We start from the raw sequence: 23,979 nt of genomic DNA, 5'->3' as shown, positions 1-23,979 counted from the left end.
TAATCTAACGTGAAAGGTGTCAAAAGTATAGAAATAGAACAATGAACCTACTTGAGAAATAATCAATCATTGTCTCAATCAACTCTCCATCTCTTATAGACTAAGAGTGTTTTTGCACAAAGGAAGTGACCAAGATTAGAATCCCTATAATCATACTAAATTAGGCCAAGAAGGGTGTTGACCTTGCCGCTTACACCTACCTACAAGTCAGTGAGAAAAGCCTTCAACCCCACAAGGTGTGGTTGGTGGTAGGGAACTCAGAGAAGGGGCTGTCACACTAATCCCGACTCTCTCTATTTGAGCTATCTCCTAGGTTAGCTAAAGGGGGTGGTCCTTAATGAAAAGTTAAGCTAAAAAGAGATGTGAGTTTCTAGGAGAATTGTTAGAGTTAAATAGATTTTCTCTTTACGATTTATAAGCAAAAACTGATATGAGCAATAACCATCATAAGATAAGCATGAAATACATAAACAACCAGTGCCTTCCAAGTATTTTCTCTTTAAGAAATGAAATTGTATTTTGCTTAAGATGAAATGAAATGCTTTCAAATGGAAAGCCAAAATAACCTTGAAAAGTCAAACACTAAATTGTTAGCACAAGATATTATAAATGTTTTCAAGATGAATAAGTCTACAAATCAAAGCATGGAAACTATCTTGTTCAAAAGGATACAAAAATAACTCAAATGTTAGACCAAGATGACAACAAAGAATGTTACAAAAATAATCTACAAGAGGCTAGGCCAAAAAGTATGAGCAAGCTCTTCTCTTTGACTAAGTATGAGCTAGCCAGATATTGATAAATGAAGTACAATACATAAAAAATAAATTTTTCCAAGTTTGATATTTTGATGCAAGAAATAAAAGCTTTAAGAAACTCGAAAGAATCACTGCAAGACCCAAATAAGATATAGATGAGACTTTGGAATTCAAAACATGCGGGTTCTCCTTGAATATTTTTCAAGAATGGGTTGATTCCTTCGAGAATTTCCCCTCACGCTTGAAAAACTTGACCAAATAATGATTCATCTACAAAACTTCACCACAAATCATTAAATCGACATGAAATTAAATAAGTGCAGTGGAAAGAATTCCTAGAGATACATCTATTATCCACTAGAAGATTTCTTTTCCTAAAACAAATAATTAATTCTTATGCTAATATGAGATAGCTGCATACTGACATAACTTGAAACAAGCATGAAAGAAATAATAACATGAGGAAATAAATAGAAGCATAACAACAAGTCAAGAATTTACCACGCATGCAAGAAGAAGAACACCATCATGCTTTACCCCAAACACTGTTGTATTATATTGCAAGTAGTGAATACAATCCCGCAGAGTCTCCTCAAGCACAATAGCTCATATTACATGATATGATGTGAGAGCCCATGGCTCTATTATATAGAGAGTTGGGAGCAAATCCCAATGAAGAATGACAATGACAAATGGTATTGGAGCCAATCCCAATGTAGAAGTGATTAAACAAGTGGCATTGTAGGAATTTACAGGGTAAGTTCCTCAGACAGAACACCGCTCACAAACAGATCACGGATCAATACACCAGTACTTTTGACGTGGTTAAAACCCCCAAAGAGGGAAACAGTCCACGGCCTGAGCCAACGCGGCCACTTCAGGCAATTTATTAATAAAAGAATGAAAATTTACATAAGCTTCTCTCATGGACAGTTACCCTACAAATGACCCTCCATGCTCTTTAAATAGAGATCATGGACCAATCGGGTGTTAAGCCACGGATCAAGTGTCGGTAATACCGAGGAGAGAATGAACCGTCGGATCACTACATATCGTGACCGTCGAATTGTCAGTTACAAAATGTACATAGTAAAGAAACACACTTTACCTAACTCTATATTAGACCAAGTTATACTTAACTATTTCCTATGTGTCGGAATATCCTAACATCCCCCTTAAGAACAACTTGGGATAGGATTGAAGGATTTACAAATATGACACAATAGGAGAAGGAAGGAGGCACTAGAGCCTATCCCCCCTTAGTGACAACTTCCTGAACTCCAACCATAAATCGAAGTTTAGTGAACTTCGCCTCTGGGAGAGCCTTTGTAAAGATGTCTGCAACTTGATCATCTGTTGAACAATATTGCACTTCAAGAACATGGTCATGAATGAGCTTTCTGATGAAGTGCATGTGTAGTTCAATGTGTTTGCTACGCTGATGTTGGACTGGATCTTTGCATACTTGAATGGCACTTTGATTATCACACCAAAGTGTAGTCGGATGCTTCTGCTGAAAGCCAAACTCTGACAGGATCTGACGAAGCCACAAGGCTTCCTTACTAGCTTTTACGGCACCACGATACTCTGCTTCTGCTGAAGAAAGAGAAATGGCACCTTGTTTCTTGCAAGCCCATGTAATAGGTCCTGAACCAAGAGTGAACACATAACCTGCAGTAGACTTCCGATCATCAGGGTCACCAGCCAAATCGGAATCAGTGAAACCAACCAATAGAGGAGCTACTTCGGCACTGTAATGAATCCCAAACTGAACTGTACCTCAAACATAACGAAGTATTCTTTTAGCTGCTTTCCAATGACTTTCATGTGGGTTTTGCATAAAACGAGCAACAAGGCCAACAACAAAGGAAAGGTCAGGACGAGTATGGGTTAGATACAAAAGTTTTCCTACAAGTTGACGGTATAAGGTAGCATCAACTTCAGGAGAAGTACAAGTGACTGAAAGTTTAACTCCAGACTGAAAGGGAGAAGGGGCTGGCTTACAGTCTTCCATGTGAAAATGGCGTAGAATATCACAGGCATACTTGGACGGGAAAAGGGAAATACCTTCCTTGGATTGCAAGACTTGAAGACCAAGAAAATAATGTAAGTGTCCTAAGTCTGTCATTTCAAACTTCCTTTTAAGGCTAGACTTCACATGGTTTATAAAGTTGGGATCACTACCAGTCAGGATAAGATCATCAACATAAAGAACAAGAATGATAAGAGACTTGCCCACTTTCTTGGTGTAGACAGTATTGTCAGAATGACACCTAGAAAAGCCATTTTCTAAAAGAAAGTTATCCATTTTGGCATACCAAGCTCGAGGAGCTTGCTTGAGGCCATAAAGGGATTTCTTAAGCTGACATACAAGGTTGGAGTCTGTTTGTATAAAGCCAATAGGTTGTTCCATATAGATTTCTTCATGCAAGTCCCCATGCAAGAAGGCAGATTTAACATCCATCTGATGGACTTCCCATTTGAAAGAGGCAGCAAGGGAAAGAACAAGGCAGATAGAGTTCATTTTGGCAACAAGGGAGAAGGTTTCAGTGTAGTCAATGCCTTCAACTTGTGAAAAACCCTTAGCAACAAGACGAGCTTTATGTTTATCAACTTTCCCATCTAGTCCATACTTGGTTCTATAAACCCATTTGCATCTAACAAGTTTTCGTCCTTTTGGTAGAGGAACAAGATCCCATGTATCATTTTCCGATAATGAATGATATTCTTCATTCATAGCTGCTTCCCAATCTGGATGGCCTGAAGCTTCTGCAAAGGTGTCAGGATCATAATTCACTGAAGCTTGAGCCAGTAAAGAAGAGGCTCTCTCGAACTGAGAACGTGTACGTCGCTGATCTGTAGGATCACCGGCAAGATCACCTGCTGCATCCCGAGTAGCACAGACCCATTTTGGAAGCTGAGGAGCTGAAGGAGGATCCTGAGAAGGTGGGGGAGGATTGTCATCCTCACTTTCATCATCTGAAGAAGAAATATTTTCAAAAGTAGAAGAGATAGGAAGAGGTGGCACATCCGCCGAACTAGGCTCGTAGGCTGATATATTTTCAGCAAACTTTACATCTCTTCTAATGATAACATTCTTGGACTTAAGTGGAATAAGTCTATATCCTTTGACATCTTCAGAATATCCAACAAAAATACATTTTTCACTCTTAGGTTCTAAAGCTTTATGTTTCTCATCTGGAATATGGGCCCATGCTTCACTTCCAAAAACACGAAAGTGACTTACATTTGGTTTAATTGAGCTCCATGCTTCTTCTGGAGTGATATTCTTTAAAACCTTAGTAGGAGTGCGATTTATTATGTAATTTGCACAGTTAATTGCTTCTGCCCAATAATTAAGACTAAGTCCTTTAGATTGAAGCATACAATTAGCCATTTCCTTTAAGGTGCGATTCTTCCTTTCAGCTACACCATTTTGTTGTGGAGTATATGGAACAGTATGTTGCATTTGAATTCCATTCTCAGTGCAAAAGTTGATGAATTTGTTGTTAACATATTCTCCGCCATTATCAGATCTTAGCTTAAGAATTTGATGTCCAGATTGTTTTTCAACAAAGGCCTTAAAGGCCAAGAACATGTTAAATACTTCACTCTTGAGTTTTAAGAAGTATACCCAAGTGCGTCTGGAGAAATCATCAATGAAAGTTAAGAAATACTTGTAGCCAGAGAATGAAACAACTGGAAGTGGACCACATAAATCACTATGCACAAGCTGTAAAGGGGCTGAGGCGTGCCAAGAGGCACGTTTTTCAAAACTGTCCCGATGATGTTTTCCAAGTACACATCCGGAAACAAACACCATCTCTGCAAGATACCATTGGAAGACCTGTCACCATATTTTCTTTACATAGATTCTGAAGAGAGCGATAGTTTAAGTGACCAAATCGCTCATGCCAAAGTTTGCTCACTTCATCATTATGAGCAACAAATACCGAGGGAATATTTGATGACCCAAAGTTGTGAAACTTATACAACCTTGTAGAATCATCAGCGATGCCAGTAGCTAAAATCTGTCTAGGATCTCTTAGGTCTTTAATTACAACATCATGAGGTGAAAATTCAACGATTTTACCTTCACCTGAATGAGTTATTTGATATACAGATAGAAGGTTGCAGGATAAGGTTGGAACACATAATACATCATTAAATTGACCATTGTCTATATGAACAGTTCAAGTCCCTACAACACTAAGAGATCTATCATCACCAACATATATATTTTTGGTGTTACAATCATTTAAAGAAGAAAACATGGCTTTGTTTTTGGCCATGTGATAAGAAGCCCCAGAATCAATGAGCCACTCATGAGAATGAGAAGAAGAAGATACATTTAGTGCATAGCCAGACCGAGATGCTTGACAACCACATGCAGAAAGTGCCATTTCTGAAGATGAAGTTGAAGTTGAAGAGTGCTCCAAATGGATGTTATGCTTCTTCATTGCTGCTTCCAAGGCTTCCATCTTCTTAAATCATTTGGATTCTAAGTGGCCATCTCGATTACAAAAGTTGCAATGTCTATCAGTCTTCTTCCCTTTGTTTTTATTTGTCTTATCATTTTGTTGAAATGATTTTTCATTTTGAGGCTGAAATTGCTTAGGACCCTTGTTTGGTTTAGGACCATTCCTTTTAGGATACAACTTCTTTGTTGAATTTGGTTGCTGCTGGGCGGGTAACGCTTTCTTAGAAGAGTTTCCAAGATGAAGAAGACCAAGGTGTAAGAGTTTTTCTTGTTCTCTTATTAAAGAATCACAAAAAGAATCAAAGGAAGGGGACTTGTAGTTTTGTCCTTGAGAAATGAAGGCTTCTCTTGTAGAATGGAAGGTGGAAACAAACACAGAGTAGGCTGGTCCCAACTTAGTAAGAATGGAATAGATAAGGTTACTATCTTCTTTCTTAACCTTAACACCTTCCAAGAGAAGTCTAAGGGTCTTGAATTTGGACAAAAAATATTCAATGCAAGAAAAATTATTGGGGTCCAATGTAAGCAACTCATTTTCAAGTTGATGGGCTCTAATTTCATTTTTGATTCCAAAAATTTTAGTAATCTGTTTCAATGCTTCATCAGGAGTATCAAGTTCTGCAATATGGAATCTAAGATCTGGAGAAATAGACATCCCTATCAACCCACGTGCTTGATCTTGCCTATTTTCCCATTTAGCTGCCTTATCTTCATCTTTCAGTTTGGTCTCTTGGCCTGAGGCTATTCTGTAAAGACCTTTACTTCTAAGTAAATCCACAATGTAGGATCACCATTGGAAGTAGTTGGTGCTGTCAAGAATAACTTGGCATGGAATTTCCATTTTAACAAAAACTGAAGCTATAAATGCTGAAACTAAGTGTTCCAATGGAAAGATCTCGAAAAATTAGGATGGTTAAAAAAAAACGGCTCTGAAAACGGCTTCCCGATGAAGAAGTTATGGCTTTTTGAAAAAAAATTGATGAAGATGCCGACGAAGTGCGGGAATGTGCGGAAATGAAAAATCCGCCCCCACAAAAAGGAGACTTGAACTCAAGACCTCTACTCTCATAAATTAGCTTTGGACCAAGTGAGCTATACAAAAAGTTTGAGAGAGAGAGAGGGGGGATTGAAGCTTTGGGTTGCGTGCTTGCTTTGAGAAAGCTCTTTTTCCTTACAAAACAAAAAACACAAAACCCAACACGGACATACAAAAAAAACGAACCTTGCAGCTCGAAGTTAGCTTTAGCTGGAAACTAAATATTTTCCTCAATGTTTCTGATTTTCCGAGATCACACTAAGGCGCAGCGGAAAAGAGCATACGCATGAGAAAAATCCTTCCTTTCTGTTTCTGATTTGCCCAGATCGCACAGAGTCGCGGGGCAAAGAGCATACGCAGAAATGAAAGGTATAGATCCGGTAATAAAAAAGGCTAAATAAACCGAAACTGAAATAAACAGAGAGAAAATAACTGTAAACTGCAAATAAACACTGTATACCTCCAGATCTTAAAAATGACGCAGCTAGGGCTACTGGAAACCTTTTCGCGTGAAACGAAAGGGGTTCCTCACTGGAACAGATGCTCCCAACACCACAGAGCAGTCCTCTTGGCCTGAAAGCAGTCAGAAACAGTAGAACTAGGAAACGGTAGTCGGATGCAGTTCTACCGGCTTCAGATTTGGATCACCAACAGACGCGGCCCTCAAATAGCTCTGATACCATGTAGGAATTTACAGGGTAAGTTCCTCAAACAGAACACCAAAAGACACCGCTCACAAACAGATCACAGATCAATACACTAGTACTTTTGATGTGGTTAAAACCCCCAAAGAGGGAAACAGTCCACGGCCTGAGCCAACGCGGCCACTTCAGGCAATTTATTAATAAAAGAATGAAAATTTACATAAGCTTCTCTCATGGACGGTTACCCTACAAATGACCCTCCATGCTCTTTAAATAGAGATCATGGACCAATCGGGTGTTAAGCCACGGATCAAGTGTCGGTAATACAGAGGAGAGAATGAACCGTCGGATCACTACATATCGTGATCGTCGGATTGTAAGTTACAAAATGTACATAGTAAAGAAACACACTTTACCTAACTCTATACTAGACCAAGTTATATTTAACTATTTCCTATGTGTCGGAATATCCTAACAGGCATGAGGTGACATTCCCAAAGAGAAATTCGAATTTGTTGAATGGAGCTCCAATGCCAAGTGTAAAAATCGAATTCTGGCAAGTGGACATCATTTTCCTTTTCTCTTATGTGCCAAATTCGAATTTTATGATGGAATGACAAGTGTATATGGGTGGTAACCCATGTGGGGACAATTTCCCACAAAAATTTCCACCAAATATTCTCCCAAATCCTCTCAAATGTGCATTAACTTCACAATTTCGAATTTCCAAGTAAGCAACTTTTTCTTTTAATGCCAGAAATTTGGTTTTATTTGAGCACATGTCCTTTCCTTAATTTTAGGAGTCCACATCACCTTGAGACTTCACTTTAACTCCCCCATAATTTTCCACCTCATTTCCACAACATTTAGCATGTGTGGATATTTATTTTTCGCCATTTATTTAATTTCTGGCTTAATTAATTGCCAGATTTCCCACTAAACTTAGGAAAAGTGTGTTTTGAGGGTTCAAAACACATTTTTAACCCATCAAAGTGTGTCATAGTAGAAATTTGAGGGTGAGAGGTGTAAATTTCATTACTCATACGCCATACAATTTCTTTAGACATCACTTATTACATTACAAGTACAATTTTATTTGCAAATTTTGACCCGCGGGAAATAAAAAAAATAAAAAATGACTACCTAGACCTAACCAAATTCCATGAAATTTTTTGTGTGATCTAGTATGGTAATATACATCGACTCTAGACACTAAGATGTGTTAGGGGCTCAACCTTCAAACCTTCACCCCGGCTTTGGGGTAAAATGTGAGTGAAAAAAACTTAGAAAATTATCCGCCTCTGAAAAAGAAGGGATAATTAACCAGATTAAAAAAAAACACTCCAAGGTGTACTCGTTTGCTGATTGAGTCCCAACATACTAGGCCTGTTACAAACTCAAAGCACTCATCATTACTAGTATCACTTATTGCAATTCCCCGCAGGGTGTGGAATCTGGGTACAAGAAAGATGACGTGAAGATAGAAGTAGAGTTAAAAAACTCTGTTGACTAATGATATCTTATGGTACGAGTGTCCTCTGGGTCATCCTTGGGCATGGAGTCCTCATATAATTATCAGGTGCCACTTCAGTGGTCAACAGAGGGCACCCTCTTCCCTCCAACTATAAAATGAGTAAGGAGAAAGGAATGTCCTAGAAAAACATTGTACTATTGCATAAAGCTTGAGAAGAATGGTGCACTAGTCAACTTCCAAATAGGGATGAGATCTACCAAAAATGAACCTGCCAATAATCATCTCCTCAAGTAGGGCACTGTTACCGATCCTTTTAGCAAGGCTGCTAAGGTATTGGCGGTCTGTTAGATGGGCACACAAAGGACAAGGACCCACTGTCATCTTGGCCCAAGCCCCTGCTATTTAGGCCCAACACCCCCTAAATAGCCATGGTAGGAGTCCCTAAATATCCCCCGGCAACTCTGGTTTATGTTCAGTGCCTTATATGGAGTCAATGGGGTGGAGGTGTTCTTAGTGTATCTATTGTTTTACTTAAAAACATTGCTAAAACATAGCAGAATTCTAACAGTAGACATTAGTATCCAAAACAATTAAAAGATATAGCATGTAACCTATGGATTTTGGCCCACTGAAGTTACCCTAACCAAGTATGTGATTATTTATCAACTCTGAATTTTGGTTAATTCAAAATAGCTTGCTGTCCTGTATGACAGCCTGTAAAACCTGCATAAAAATGTAGGGACAGCAACATATTTTGTTCAACCAGCCAACCCACTGTGTGAGAAACACCACTGGGGAGTTACCCTTAGTGTGAAATGGCTAGAGAGTGATTGTAGAGGCTTTGGGGCCCCCTTCTACTAAATTTGGACTGAAAAACAATTTCCAACTAGTTAGAAATTGATTTTCAGATTTTTGGCTTATGTTTATTAACCCAAAAAAAATCCAGAAAATTATTTTATAATAAAATGGCCAGAAAATAAAATCAGTTCAACTCTAACATGAAATTTTTTCTTATGAACTAATATAGAGCTGAAAAATCACAAATTCTAGTGTAACATACTTATCTGTAAGCCTATAGAACTTGTTTCTAGTGGCTGAAAATGCAAGTCCAACAATTAGAAAGCCCTCTTGACTTGGTAATCTGCAACTAGAAGGTTAGATACAAGTGTAAAATGTAAGAAATAATAACTTGTACCTAAGTGGGGTTTAGATCTAGCAATTTTATTAATTTTCCTATAACAAACCTAATTAGTTAGGAAATATATGGACATGCTCTATTCCAAGGGACACGACTCTTCATGTAAACTAGGCACTGATCTAGTATTTATATAAGAGGGCCTCCATTGTAATTCATCATCCATTTTCATTTCATTAATAAAATATGTTTCTGCATTGCATATACATTAGTTTTCATACTGGTATTAGAGTTTCGTGAGCAATCCGAACAAAATATTGGCCTTTAGCCATTGTTTCCTATACAACCACAATTGTCAAATTACCTTTCACCGCCATTGTTGTACATTCCTTCATCATTGCATGTTTGGCTGTCACTGCTGCATGCTATGGGATTTTCTGTTGCCACCATCATTGCAAAAAAATTCCACTGCCCTCTCATCCAACCATTGAATCATGTTTAGCTATTGCTGCACATTGGGAATATTCTGCCACCTCTATCGTCCGCCACCAGAAAATCACCATCGCGTACACCGGCGATTCTACCCTCCATTCCTGCCACACTGAATTTCCCTATGCTCTTGTGTCCCCCTCACTGATGCCATGCTATCAGATCACCATTTCCCTATTCAATTGTATCCCCACCGACATCGACGACATTCCCCAACCACCTGTGAAAATTTCTAAATAGAATTCTATTACTGCAGCAACTGATTTATTTCACCTACTTATTATTCCCAATAAGTTATTTATGAAATCCCTTCAGTAAATATTAAAATAATTTCTACTGTAGATATCACACCATTATACAGAAACAAATATATGCACAAGAATCAATCACATCAACACAGTTATTTTTGGACAATTGTCCCCAGAAAAACCCAATGCGGGAAAACCGGTGCAACAGAGGAGGGGTTTATTAATTTTCATCAACAATCGCTTTTAAAGAAAAATTTACATAGACATTGGGAGAAAACACTTGAGACTTTTCTCCAAGACTTTCTAACACCCTAGAGAACTTCCTTTCTCTACTGCGTCAACCCTGCGTCATTCTCCGTGGCTCTGTGCAGCTCTAGTCCCTCTCTACGTCATCCCTATATCTCTCTGATCTGCATCTCCCTCTGCGTTGTCTCTTAGGGTCCATGCGTCACTTCTTTTGAGCTCCCTGACTGCTGTTAATCCCCCTCTTCCTCCACCCTGCAACTCTTCCTCTGAAATTTGATCTCCTCTTCCTTGAGAATCAAATTTCCTTGAGATACTGAGTATCTGCCGGTGTGTCTCCAAATGACCCTCAAGTCTTCTCTTGTACTTTTCTTGTTGATGAATCAACGGCCGATATTAAGTCCTTAATCAACGACTAAGATTAAAACAGACTTGATCCTTGTCTCTTAGAAGTTTCTCATTCTTACCTTTATTAATAACCATTAATTTAGATAAAAATTTCGGCGTAAATCACATGAAAAGTCATTTGTCGACGCGTTTCGAACCAACCAGTGTGGTTCATCGTCAGGACAAGATGAAGAAAACAGATCTAGCTAAGCATGCTATATAGACCGAGCAGAGCCTCCAACGGCTAGTTTGACCTAACCGCTAATATTGACCAGAGGACCAGGATCAAAGTCAAGATAACCAATAAATAATAAAAAACTAAAGGTCAAATTACTAATAAAAGAAAATTAGTTGCAAAGGACCGCTTCTAAGAAGGAATTAAGGGAGAATAACCAAGTAAACTATTAAAATAACAAATAAATATATAAAAACCCAAACTAAAATAGTAAAAATAAATATACAAACACAAAAATAAAAATAAATAAACTAAAGAGAAATCAAACAAAAATAGACCACTGGATCTGACTAAGAGTTAATCGAGAAAAAATAAAAATAAATAGATAAAACAAAGCACAAAAAAAAAAAAAAAAAAAAAAATAATAATAATAATAAATCAAGCGGTAATAAATTAATTAATTAATAATATTAAAAATTACAAATAATAATAAAAATAATGAAAATTACTAATAAAAATAACAAAAATAACCAACTAAATGAATGAAAAGTACTAATAAAACAACGAAAAATGAAATAAAATAATAATAAATATATAAGAATGAATAATTCAAAGGGGATAAAATAAAATAATAAGCTAAAAAATAATAAATTAATTGAATTAATTAATTAATAAAAGCTAAAAATAATAATAATAATAAAGTAACTAACTAAATAAAAATAAAATAATAACAAAACACGAGGAATTAGTAAAAATAAGAATGAATAAATAGAATCGAATAATTAAAAGGGATTAAACATAACTTAAATAGTACTAATAAATAAATAAACGAATAAATTAAATAAATAAATAATAAAAACCAAAAAATAACAGAATTAATAATAATAAATAAAATAACTAAATCAAAATAAAAGGGAAAAATAGAAGAAAAGAGTCCTGAATACAGCTAAATTGCGAGTAAAATAGTAATAATATAAGGAAATAAGTTACCATCAGGTCCTTAAATAATCAGAAACCTAAAGGAAAGGCGATTAGAAGGATGACAATAAGAGAAAAAACAATAAAAACCACAGAGGACGGAAAAATGTCTAGGAGGAGAGGGCAGGGACCCAGCATCTGCTGATTTTCCAACCATCGTCTCTATTGAGATTGCTAGGTCTTGTTATTATTTTATTTTTATTTAGTTAGTTACTTTATTATTATTATTATTTTTAGCTTTTATTAATTAATTAATTCAATTAATTTATTATTTTTTAGCTTATTATTTTATTTTATCCCCTTTGAATTATTCATTCTTATATATTTATTATTATTTTATTTCATTTTTCGTTGTTTTATTAGTACTTTTCATTCATTTAGTTGGTTATTTTTGTTATTTTTATTAGTAATTTTCATTATTTTCATTATTATTTGTAATTTTTAATATTATTAATTAATTAATTTATTACCGCTTGATTTATTATTATTATTATTTTTTTTTTTTTTTTTTTTTTGTGCTTTGTTTTATCTATTTATTTTTATTTTTTCTCGATTAACTCTTAGTCAGATCCAGTGGTCTATTTTTGTTTGATTTCTCTTTAGTTTATTTATTTTTATTTTTGTGTTTGTATATTTATTTTTTACTATTTTAGTTTGGGTTTTTATATATTTATTTGTTATTTTAATAGTTTACTTGGTTATTCTCCCTTAATTCCTTCTTAGAAGCGGTCCTTTGCAACTAATTTTCTTTTATTAGTAATTTGACCTTTAGTTTTTTATTATTTATTGGTTATCTTGACTTTGATCCTGGTCCTCTGGTCAATATTAGCGGTTAGGTCAAACTAGCCGTTGGAGGCTCTGCTCGGTCTATATAGCATGCTTAGCTAGATCTGTTTTCTTCATCTTGTCCTGACGATGAACCACACTGGTTGGTTCGAAACGCGTCGACAAATGACTTTTCATGTGATTTACGCCGAAATTTTTATCTAACCTAATATGGATCACAGAAGCCTAAACTCTATTAATAACCATTAATATTTTTATTTTCCTAAGTTTAGACTTAGGAACCCATTAAAAATATTAATTATTTTAATAACTCCTCATCCAGATGGAATTTCTCAAAACGATTTTTGGGTCTTGGAGATCTCATGTGCCTTAGCCTCTTCTCCAAATTTCGAGGCTAGAGCACATCCGATGCTACCAAAAATCAACACTCCCTCTTAGCGAGGAATGTGCTCTAGCAATGTTTCACTATAGAAACATCATTCTAATCTTCCGCATCGGTACCTGTGTTGATGCTTGGCTTGCTTCCTCACATCCTCTGCACTGTTGCTTCCTGTACTGCTGCCCATGACACTGCCACTGCCACTGTTGCTCCTGTACTGCAGCTCCCTCTCAACTTGTTGCATCATGTTGCCCATAGCACTGCTAACTGCTACACTGCAACACCTGACACTTATCCATTTCTGCTACTGAAATGGATTCTTTAGCATCCCCATTTTTTCCCTGAAATAAATGAACTTTGTTCTTCCTAGGGCCTTAGTGAGGATGTTCGCCACCTGTTCTCCTGTAGGAGTGTAGCTCAACTGTAATGCTCCTCGTTGGACACAGTCTCTGACAAAGTGACACCTGATATCAATGTGCTTCGACCGATCATGAAACACTGGATTCTTAGATAGCTTGATGCAACTTTGATTATCACACATGATCCTAGTCGCTTCCATCCTTCTACTGAATAGGTTCACAAGCAATTTTCTAAGCCATATGGCTTCACACGAAGCTATGCTAGCGGTCATTTATTATGCTTCAACTGAGCTTAGAGCTATGGAATTCTATTTCCTACTGTACCAGGAAGTCATCCCCGATCCAATGTTGAAACAGTATCCAATGGTACTTTTCCGATCTACTGAACTTCCAGCCCAATCTGCGTCAGTGAACCCACTGAGCCTGATGTCATTACCTTTGGTGTACAATAGTCCATGCTCGACTGTTCCTTGTATATACCTGAGAACATGTTTTGTTGCTGCCCAATGCGCCCTCTTAAGTTCCACCATGAACTAACTGAGGGTGTTGACAACGTAACAAATGTATGGCTTGGTATTGACTGGATACATCAGGGATCCTATGAATTTCCTGTACAACATGGGATCAACATCTTTATCTTCTAATGCATCAATTTTCTTCCAGTTGGTGATCATTGGAGTAGCCATAGGCCTACAGTCCTGCATCTTGAATCTCTTCAGGATTTCTGTAGCATATCTCCTTTGTCCAAGGAAGATCTCACCCTTCTGCTGCCAAAATTCCAACCCCAGGAAATAATGCATCTGTCCCAAATCCTTCATGTCAAATTCTCTGGCTAGATTCTTCTTGCAATCCTTGATGAACCTAGATGAGTCTGTCAAGAAGAGCATCCACATATAATACTAGGACTAGAGGCTCATTCTCTACAACCAGATAGTGGAGATTTGGATCTGCATCACTCTTGACGAACCCCATCTTCTGCAAGTAGCCATCAATTCGACCATACCATGCTCTAGGTGCCTGTTTAAGCCCATACAATGCTTTTTTTAATTTGCATACATGAGATTTATTCTCATGTGTCTCAAAGCCTTCTGGTTGTTCAATGTATACTTCCTCTTCTATTACCTCGTTCAAGAATGTTGTCTTGACATCCATCTGATGAATCTCCCACCCCATCTATGCTGCAAGAGGTATCACGGTTCTAATAGATGTATACCTGGCTACTGGGGTGAAGGTCTCTTCGTAGTCTATTCCTTCCTTCTGAGCATACCCCTTAGCCACAAACCTGGCTTTGTATTTCTCCACACTGCCGTCTGAAACATACTTGATCTTGTAGATCCATCTCGAACCTACCAATGATCTGTTTTGAGGCCTAGGCACCACTTCCCAGACATCATTCACCATTATAGAGCTATATACTTGATGCTGAACGACCTCCTGGAAACTGGAGGGTTCCCTAACGTGAGCTACTAAGGCCTAGTATCTGTCTGGTTGTCTTTGCTCCCTTTTACTGTTCCTGGGTGCACCAATGAATTCTTCTGCATCCCGTAGAATTTGTCGGAGTTCCCAGCTCGTTCTTCCTCTGGTAGTAGGTGCATCTGTCATCTCTTCCTCTTCCTGTGATTCCTCCTATTTTGAAGGAGAATTTCTGGTACTAGCTTCCGCTGGTTGAAGTGGTTTGACCAATGACTCATCTTTTGACTACTCCTCGGAAGGCATTTCTCGAGATTTTCTGAAAGCTCTATCCTCCATGAACTTTACATCTCGCCGAACTACTACCTTCCTGCTCCCTGGAAGATAGACTCTATATGCCTTAGCATTCTCGCTATATCCCACAAGATATCCTTTCTCTGTAGTTTGATCTAACTTCTTCCTCTTCTCCTCGGGTATACGACAATATGCTAAACTCCCAAATATCCTGAAATGACTAACTTTAGGTGTCTTCTTGGTGAAGACATTCTCTGGAGTAATCTTGCCCAATGCCCTATGAGGAGTTCTATTTTGGACATAGACTATCGCGCTGCATATTTCTGCCCACAGGATTTTTGGCATATCCTGATCATACATCATTTCCCTAGTTGCTTCCACAATAGTCTTGTTCTTCCTTTCTGCTACTCCATTCTGCTTCGGATTGTAGGGAGTTGTCCACTCTCTTCTGATGCCCTCCCTAGCGCAAAAATTGGTGAAGTCTTTGTCAACATACTCTCCACCATTGTCTGAGCGCAACACTTTTATCTTCTTTCTTGTCATATTCTCCACTAGAGCCATGAATTCTTTGAATCGACAAAAAACCTCATCTTTGGTTTTCAACAAGTAGATTGAAGTCTTCCTGGAATGGTCATCAATGAAGGTGACGAAGTATTCGGCACCACTAAAATCTTTTGTGGACATCGGTCCATAGATGTCTGAGTGTATTAATCCTAGTACACTCTTGGCCCTATTGTTACTTCTCGGAAATGTTGCTTTGGCATACTTGCCCAGAGCAGACCCTTTGCATACAGCATCTCGTTCAGTACTAAGATCTGGAACTCCTATTACAGTTTTTCTGAGAATTCTTAGAGCACCACGGTGCAGATGTCCCATCCTTCTGTGCCATAGTTCATTCAAATCCTTGTCTCCATTACTACCTATTAGTGCCATTGGTGATTCTAGTTGCAACCTGTACAACTTGTTACTTCTGATTCCGATCTAGATCTTCTTTTTCCAACTCAGGTGTTTGATGTATACTTTCTTCTTAATGAAGAAAACGTCATAGCCCTTGTTTTGAAGTTGAGATACAGAAAGTAAGTTCATCCCCAGTCCTAGCAGATGCAACACATTGGTAGCTCATAACCGCTCTCCTGTTTCTGTTTGAAAAACTATAGTACCTTTCCCTACTAGAGTGCACTTTGCCTTATTTCTCCATGGTGATCTGAAAATTCATTCTTTCTTCCTGATAATCTGAAAAACATTCTTGGATACCTTGTTGAAGTTTCTAAGTCTACCAGTTAGAAACCCACCATGCACTTTATCTGATTTATTCCTAGCTACTTGTTCTGTTACTTAACAAGTTATTTACAATGTAAGTACTGAAAATAAACACTAGTGCATGCTCAACATATTATAGATCAACAACTGAAGGAAACAGAAACAATCACACCAAATGACATTGTTATTTTTGGACCAATGTCCCTAGAAAAACCTAGTGTGGGAAAACCAATGCAACTATTTGAGGGTTTTCTTATTAAGCAATATCAGAGTACAATCTGGGTGCCAAATCCGGCTTACCCAATAGAGAATTTCCTTGGCAGTAATACCTCTCAGTTTGAGACAAATGTCCCGGCTGAAACCCTGGATAACCCTTCCGGTAGCTCCTCAACTCCAATTTGCCCCAGAAACCCCAGCGTCTGCCTTTCTGAACTGCGTTAGCCCCTCTCTGCCTAGCGTTGGCCCTGTGTCACCCTGAATGGGTCTGCGTCAGCCTTCTGGCCCTCTGCGTCAGCAACGCTGGCCTCTCTGAAGCTCTGCGCAGCTCCCGGCTGCCTCTGCGTGGCCCTGCGTGAGCCCTGGCTGCTACTGCGTCACTCTCTCTGGCTACTGCATTGTCCTTCCGGTACTATCTCTGCCTCTCTATCTCTCTGTACTCAATTCCCCTCAGCTGCAACTCCGATCACTGATTCTATTTCTCTTATCAAACCCCGCTCTAGAGAATAGAATGACTGATCACTCTAGTGTCCTCTCCAAGTGACCCTCAAGTCTCCTCTTATACTTTTCTCGTTGACATATCAACGGCCAAGATTAAGTCCCTAATCAATGACTAATATTAGATCTGTCTTGATCCATGTCTTTTAACCCATTCTAACACAGTTTCATATTAATTCACATTAATATGTTAATTTCCCTAAGTTTAGACTTAGGGACTCCATTAAAAATATTAATTATTTTAATATCTCCTGAACTGTTTAGAATCTGCCCAAACCCTTTTTGGGTATTGGAGATCTCATGTGCCCCAACCTCTCCACTAAATTTCATGGCTAGAGCACATCTAATGCTACCCCAAATTAACACTCCCTCTTAGCGAGGACTGTGCTCTAGCAATACTCCTCACTCAGTATTACTCTGATCATCTGGCATCAGTCCTTGTGCTGATGTTAGGCCTGCTGCCCACCATCACTGCACTACTGTATCCTGTACTGTTGCCCATGGTTCTGCCACTGCCACTGCTACATCTGTACGACAGCTCCCTCTACATCCGTGTTGTTGCTGGTCCTTTCTCCCAACACTGCATCCGCACTACAACTCCTCTCATCATGCTGCCTACTGCTGCACTGCAACTCAGTTACTAAGAAGTAAGTAATTGATCTCCCAACTCTGACCTCTCTGTTGGGCTAGACACCCTCCTGATGCTAAAGCTCCGTCTGTCGCTGACAAGTGCTCCCTCTCTGACCTCTGCGCTGCTGCAACAACTGCTTGCATCTCGCACCATTGCACACCTCTCTGTGTCATCCTGCACTGGTGCAACACTCCTGTGCCTCTCGCATTGCTGCAGCCTGCTAGCCTTGCGCTGTCTCGGGACTCTTGCACTATAGCTTTCTCTGCCGCTTCATCCGCATCTATCTCTACCCATATCAGCCAGTCCTACTACTCCTCTTCGGGGCTCCCATAGCAAGGTCTAATCCAAGAGGTTGGGTACCTCGAGGATCCTGCCCCTCATCGCCTGTAGTCCGCCTAACTACAGCTCGATGTCTCCCCACTTCCACTCAAGTGGTGGGTGTGCACTCATGGCACTATCATCATCTGTCAACACTTCCTTCTCTGCCCTTGCTGGCGCTTCCTTAGTCTCGGAAGACTCTCCCTTACTCTTCTTCCTTGGACACTAGGTCGCATAATGACCCAGCTCCCCACAATGGAAGCACTTGATCTTGGAGAGATCTTTCTTCTTCCACTTTTCCTACTTTCCCTTAGATGCTAGGGCGACATCTTCCTCCTCCTGCTTGACTTTGATCCCCTTGCTGCTGCTACCCGTCTTTGACTGTCGTCTGGTCTCTTCTTGGCGAAGAGCAGCCCACATCTTATCCCAAGGTGGAAGTGTCCCTCTGCCCAGTATATTCTGGACAAAAACCTCCCAGTCTTCTGAGACAACATTCAGGGCTGTCCTCACCATCGATTCTTGATTCGGCGTGGCTTCTATAGCAGTGAACTGATCTCGGATCTCATTCAGTTCTCCGAGGAAGGTGTCAATCAGTTCTCCCTTCTTCATTTGATACGACCTCAACTGATTCTCTAGTAACATTCTTCTCTGCACAGAAGTATGCTAGTACAATTTCTTGAGGGCCTCCCACATCTCATATGCCGTTTCCTTCTCGGAAATGTGTGGTACTACATGGTCCTTGACCCCGTCAAGGATGATGCTCTTGGCCCTCGCCATTGCCTCCTCATACTTGTCGTTATCATTTGGGTCGACTGGGATAGCTATAACCTTCAAGGCGAAGTTGTTGACACGATTTTTTGTCAAGTACAAATAAGATTCTGGCCTTTTAGACTGTGAAGTTCGACGCTTCGTCCAGTCTGTCCTGGTCTCTTACTTCGTGTAGTGCCATGATGCTCTTCTACTTCCCTCCTGGAAGTTCTTGATCTGAATCCCTTTGAGTCTCGATTTCCCTCTTGGAAATCCTTCTACTGATGTCGAGATTCCTCCTACTCTGATCGTCTGTGCAACCGCACCACTGATCCGGGTTTCTCGGCTAGAAACCCTTGGTAGCAACTCCCTCCTCTTGGCCTTGCCCTGTTAGGTACTGTTCTAACTACAGTACCTCACCAGCTCCACTCTGCAATGTTCCCACAGCCTTCTAAACCCCAGCAACCTGAAGGTGAGAGCTCCTAGGCTCTACGCAATCCCGACACTAGCAACCCAGCCTCCTCAGCCAACTGCGTTAGCCCTCCTAGCTTCTGCGTGGCTCTGCGTGAGGCTCCCTTTGCCTTCCTTAGCCTCTGCGTTGCCTCTTCCTGGCTCACCCTTGATGATGCAGGCACTGCGTCACCCTTCCCTTGTTGCTGCTCTGCTAGAAAGAGCGTCTGTCAACTTGGGACAACTGTTTTTCGTTGTTATTGCTCCGCTCGGTTGATGTACTCAGTCCTTTTGTGATCTGCAATCATGCTCTGGTACCATGTTGAAGTTTCTAAGTCTACCAGTTAGAAACCCTCCATGCACTTTATCTGATTTATTCCCACCTACGTGTTCTGTTACTTAACAAGTTATTTACAATGTAAATACTGAAAATAAACACTAGTGCATGCTCAACATATTACAGCTCAACAACTGAAGGAAACATAAACAATCACACCAAATGACACTGTTTTTTGGACCAATGTCCCCGAAAAAAACCCAATGTGGGAAAACCGGTGCAGCTATCTGAGCGTTTTCTTATTAAGCAATATCAGAGTACAATCTGGGTGCCAAATCCAGCTTACCCAATAGAGAATTTCCTTGGTAGTAATACCTCTCAGTTTGAGACACATGTCTTGGTTGAAACCCCGGATAATCCTTCTGGCAGCTCCTCAGCTCCAATTTGCCCCAGAAACCCCATCGTTTGCCTTTCTGGACTGTGTCAACCCCTCTCTGCCCAGCGCTGGCCCTGCGTCAACCTTAGGAGGCCCTGCATCAGCCTTCTGGCCCTCTGCGTCAGCAACGCTGGCCTCTTTGAGGCTCTACGCAGCTCTCAGCTGCCTCTGCGTGGCCTTGCGTGAGCCCTGGCTGCTACTGCGTCACTCTCTCTCGCTACTGTGTTGCTCTTCTGACACTATCTCTGCCTCCCTATCTCTCTATACTCAATGCCCCTCAGCTACAACTCCGATCACTGATTCTATTTCTCTTAGCAAACCCCACTCTAGAGAATAGAATGACTGATCATTCTGGTGTCCTCTCCAAGTGACCCTCAAGCCTCCTCTTACACTTTTCTCATTGACATATCAATGGCCGAGATTAAGTCCCTAATCAACGGCTAAGATTAGATCTGACTTGATCCATGTCTTTTGGACCATTCTAACACAGTTTCATATTAATTCACATTAATATTTTAATTTCCCTAAGTTTAGACTTAGGGACTCCATTAAAAATATTAATTATTTTAATATCTCCGGAACTGTTTAGAATCTGCCCAAACCCTTTTTGGGTACTGGAGATCTCATGTGCCCCAACCTCTCCACCAAATTTCGTGGCTAGAGCACATCCGATGCTACCCCAAATCAACATTCCTGTCATATGCTAGGAAGCTCCACTATCTATATACCAAACCTCCGAAGAGGCAGAGCTTGCTATGCAAGCAACTTCTTCTTCCAATCTGGAAGCCAACATAGAATAATCGTATTTCTGTCTCTTGTGCATTCTTCTGAAAATCTGCACGAGTCACCTTGAGTGGATGCCTTTGAATCATGCTCTTGACCCGTAATTGATTTTCCCTTCCTGTCGCCAAATCTTTGCTTTGATGTGAAAATTTCTAAATAGAAATTCTATTACTGCAGCAATTGATTTATTTCATGTACTTATTATTCCCGATAAGTTATTTATGAAATCCCTTCAGTAAATATTAAAATAAATTCTATTGTACATATCACACCATTATACAGAAACAAATATATGCACAAGAATCAATCACATCAACACAGTTATTTTTGGACAATTGTCCTCAGAAAAACCTAATGCGGGAAAACTGGTGCAACAGAGGAGGGTTTTATTAATCTTTAGCAACAATCGCTTTTACAGAAAAAATTACATAGACACTGGGAGAAAACACCTGAGACTTTTCTCCGAGACTTTCTGACACCCTGGAGAGTTTCCTTTCTCTACTGCGTCATTTTGCGTGGCTCTGCACAGCTCTGGTCCCTCTTTGCGTCATCCCTGCATCTCTCTGATCTGCGTCTCCCTCTGCATTGTCTCTCAGAGTCCCTGCGTCACTTCTTTTGAGCTCCCTGACTGCTGCTAATCCCCCTCTTCCTCCACCCCACAACTCTCCCTCTGAAATTTGATCTCCTCTTCCTTGAGAATCGAATTTCCTTGAGATACTGAGTATTTGCGGTGTGTCTCCAAATGACCCTCAAGTCTTCTCTTATACTTTTCCTGTTGATAAATCAACAACCAAGATTAAGTCCTTAATCAACAGCTAAGATTAAAATAGACTTGATCCTCGTCTCTTAGAAGTTTCTCATCTTTATCTTTATTAATACCCATTAATATTTTTTTCCTAAGTTTAGACTTAGGAACCCATTAAAAATCTTAATTATTTTAATAACTCCTCATCCAGATGGAATTTCTCAAAACAATTTCTGAGTCTTGGAGATCTCATGTGCCTTAGCCTCTCCTCCAAATTTCAAGGCTAGAGAACATCCGATGCTACCAAAAATCAACACCAACACCTCCATTTGTTTGTCCCCTCGCTGGCGTCACTACCGCAACAACCCATATGTAAACACCAAACCGTGTTCCCCAACCATTGCCTCCATTTGTCTATCCCAACCCTGACGTCACTACCGCAATAACCCATTTGTTTATTTTAGTAATTTTCTTTTTAATATAGTTAGTTTTAAATATAAATTAATTAATTATAATCTAACTAATTTAATTATAATTATATTACAAGAATAATATATATTTAATTTATGCCCACGGGGCTTTGGATTGACGTTGAATGGGTGCACTGTTAAGGCACTCCTTGCGATAGGTCACTGGTTCAAATCCCCCGTGGGTAAGCACCTACCAAAAAAAATATTTATATATATTTAATTTATAGTTATATTATTAATTATTATATATAATAATAATAATAATAATAATATTAAATTATAATATTATAAAATATAAAATATAAAATAATAATAATATTATTAATTAATGAAAAGAAAAGAAAAAATAAAAAGAGAGTAGATTTTGCAAGGAAAAGACCAACTCCAATATGGTTAATAGTGATGAGCTACACCTTGAAGTGAATAGATGTAGAGATGAGGTCAATATCACATGCCATCATCTCGGCAATGTTGAAAAGAAGCATACAAAATTAATTGAGAGGATAGATTAATTAATAGAGACCAGAGACAATCAGTTTGCAGAATCTGAAGAGTGATGGAAAATTGCGCTAAGAATGAGGAACGATGACAAGGACAAAGCTACCAAGATACTTAACTATCATGATGAACAAATCAATTGACTTATTGAGATGGTAAGATGCATTAATAGCATAAACATTTAAACCAGCGAGGGCCAATACCAATCCCACAATCACAAAATACAAGTGACCAAGAATAGGAAGAAACAACTGAAATAGTCTTTTCAAGCAACAGGTATCACAATAAAATACTAGACCAAAATAATCAAATAATTAAATGGGAACTACCAAAGTATGATGGTAAGGACCAATGTTGCAAACAACGACATTGGGATTAAATCGGCAAGGGTTTAGAAAATCAAAATATTGTAAAAATCGGGAAAATATCATTAAAATCGACAAACATCGGCTAAATTAAGAACCACCAAAATATCAATGAAAATTGGCAAAAATCGGCTAGGCCAAAAAATCATGATTTTGGGATTTTATCGCAATAAAATTGAGATGTTTGCAACACTGGTAAGGACATTGAGAAACAGTCGTTTGGGTCAACAATATGGAAGGAATTTTCGAATCAAACCCTCCATTGGGTGAAAGAGAAAAACTAATGAAAACTTCCAACAACTTAGAAGGGGAAGCTTATGACTGGTTCCTATGGTGGACCAGGAAGTGTGACGTTCGTTCCTTTCATTGGCAATTTTTCATGACAACATTATTAAAAAGGTTTCATGATGAAGAAAATGATGATTTGAACAACAAATTCATACATCTCAAATAAAAGGGGAATGTAAATGACTATACACATGAATGAGAAGTTTTAGCAACTAGACAAAATGGACTCACAAATGAATAGCTGCTAAAAATGTACATTGATGGATTAAAATACTATATCTATAGTGAAATTAAGCTATGGAAGCCTAAAAAATTGAGGATGCTCGACATGCAGAAAAATTTATCAAACAAAAGAACAAGTTCAACAAGCCATTTTTTCCAACTCCAGAAAAATCAAACAAGTTACTCAAATGAAAGGTCAAAAAAGTACCCCATGGAAAAATTTGACAAATATATACCTCCGCCATTAAGAGAAGAAGAGAACCAACAATAGAGCACAGAGAAAAAATGGGTCAACAAATGTAGGAATTGTGGAGACAATTGGACACCCAAGCATAGATGAAATAACAAAAAACTATATACATGTGAAGCCAAGGAAAAATATGACAATTCCAGCAGTCACTTAGAAGAAGAATATAAAGAAGAAACTAATATTCCAAATACAGAAGATGAGGAGGTCATGTTGAAGATGTCGCTTGCTCTATAATAATAGGAATAAAACA

At 38.9% G+C, this 23,979-nt stretch overlaps 1 pseudogene across 1 annotated transcript in view; it reads left to right on the top strand.

The window, feature by feature from the left end:
- The window catches only part of LOC149154057 (insulin-degrading enzyme-like 1, peroxisomal), a 681,568-nt pseudogene that overhangs the window by 210,701 nt on the left and 446,888 nt on the right, over positions 1-23,979 (top strand). The window lies entirely within an intron of this gene.

This window comes from Pinus tabuliformis, chromosome 9 (assembly GCF_031772625.1).
Source record: "Pinus tabuliformis cultivar Carrire ecotype Pingquan chromosome 9, CPIR1, whole genome shotgun sequence".
Lineage (NCBI taxonomy): Eukaryota > Viridiplantae > Streptophyta > Pinopsida > Pinales > Pinaceae > Pinus > Pinus tabuliformis.
This window is presented reverse-complemented; position numbering and strand designations above follow the sequence as displayed.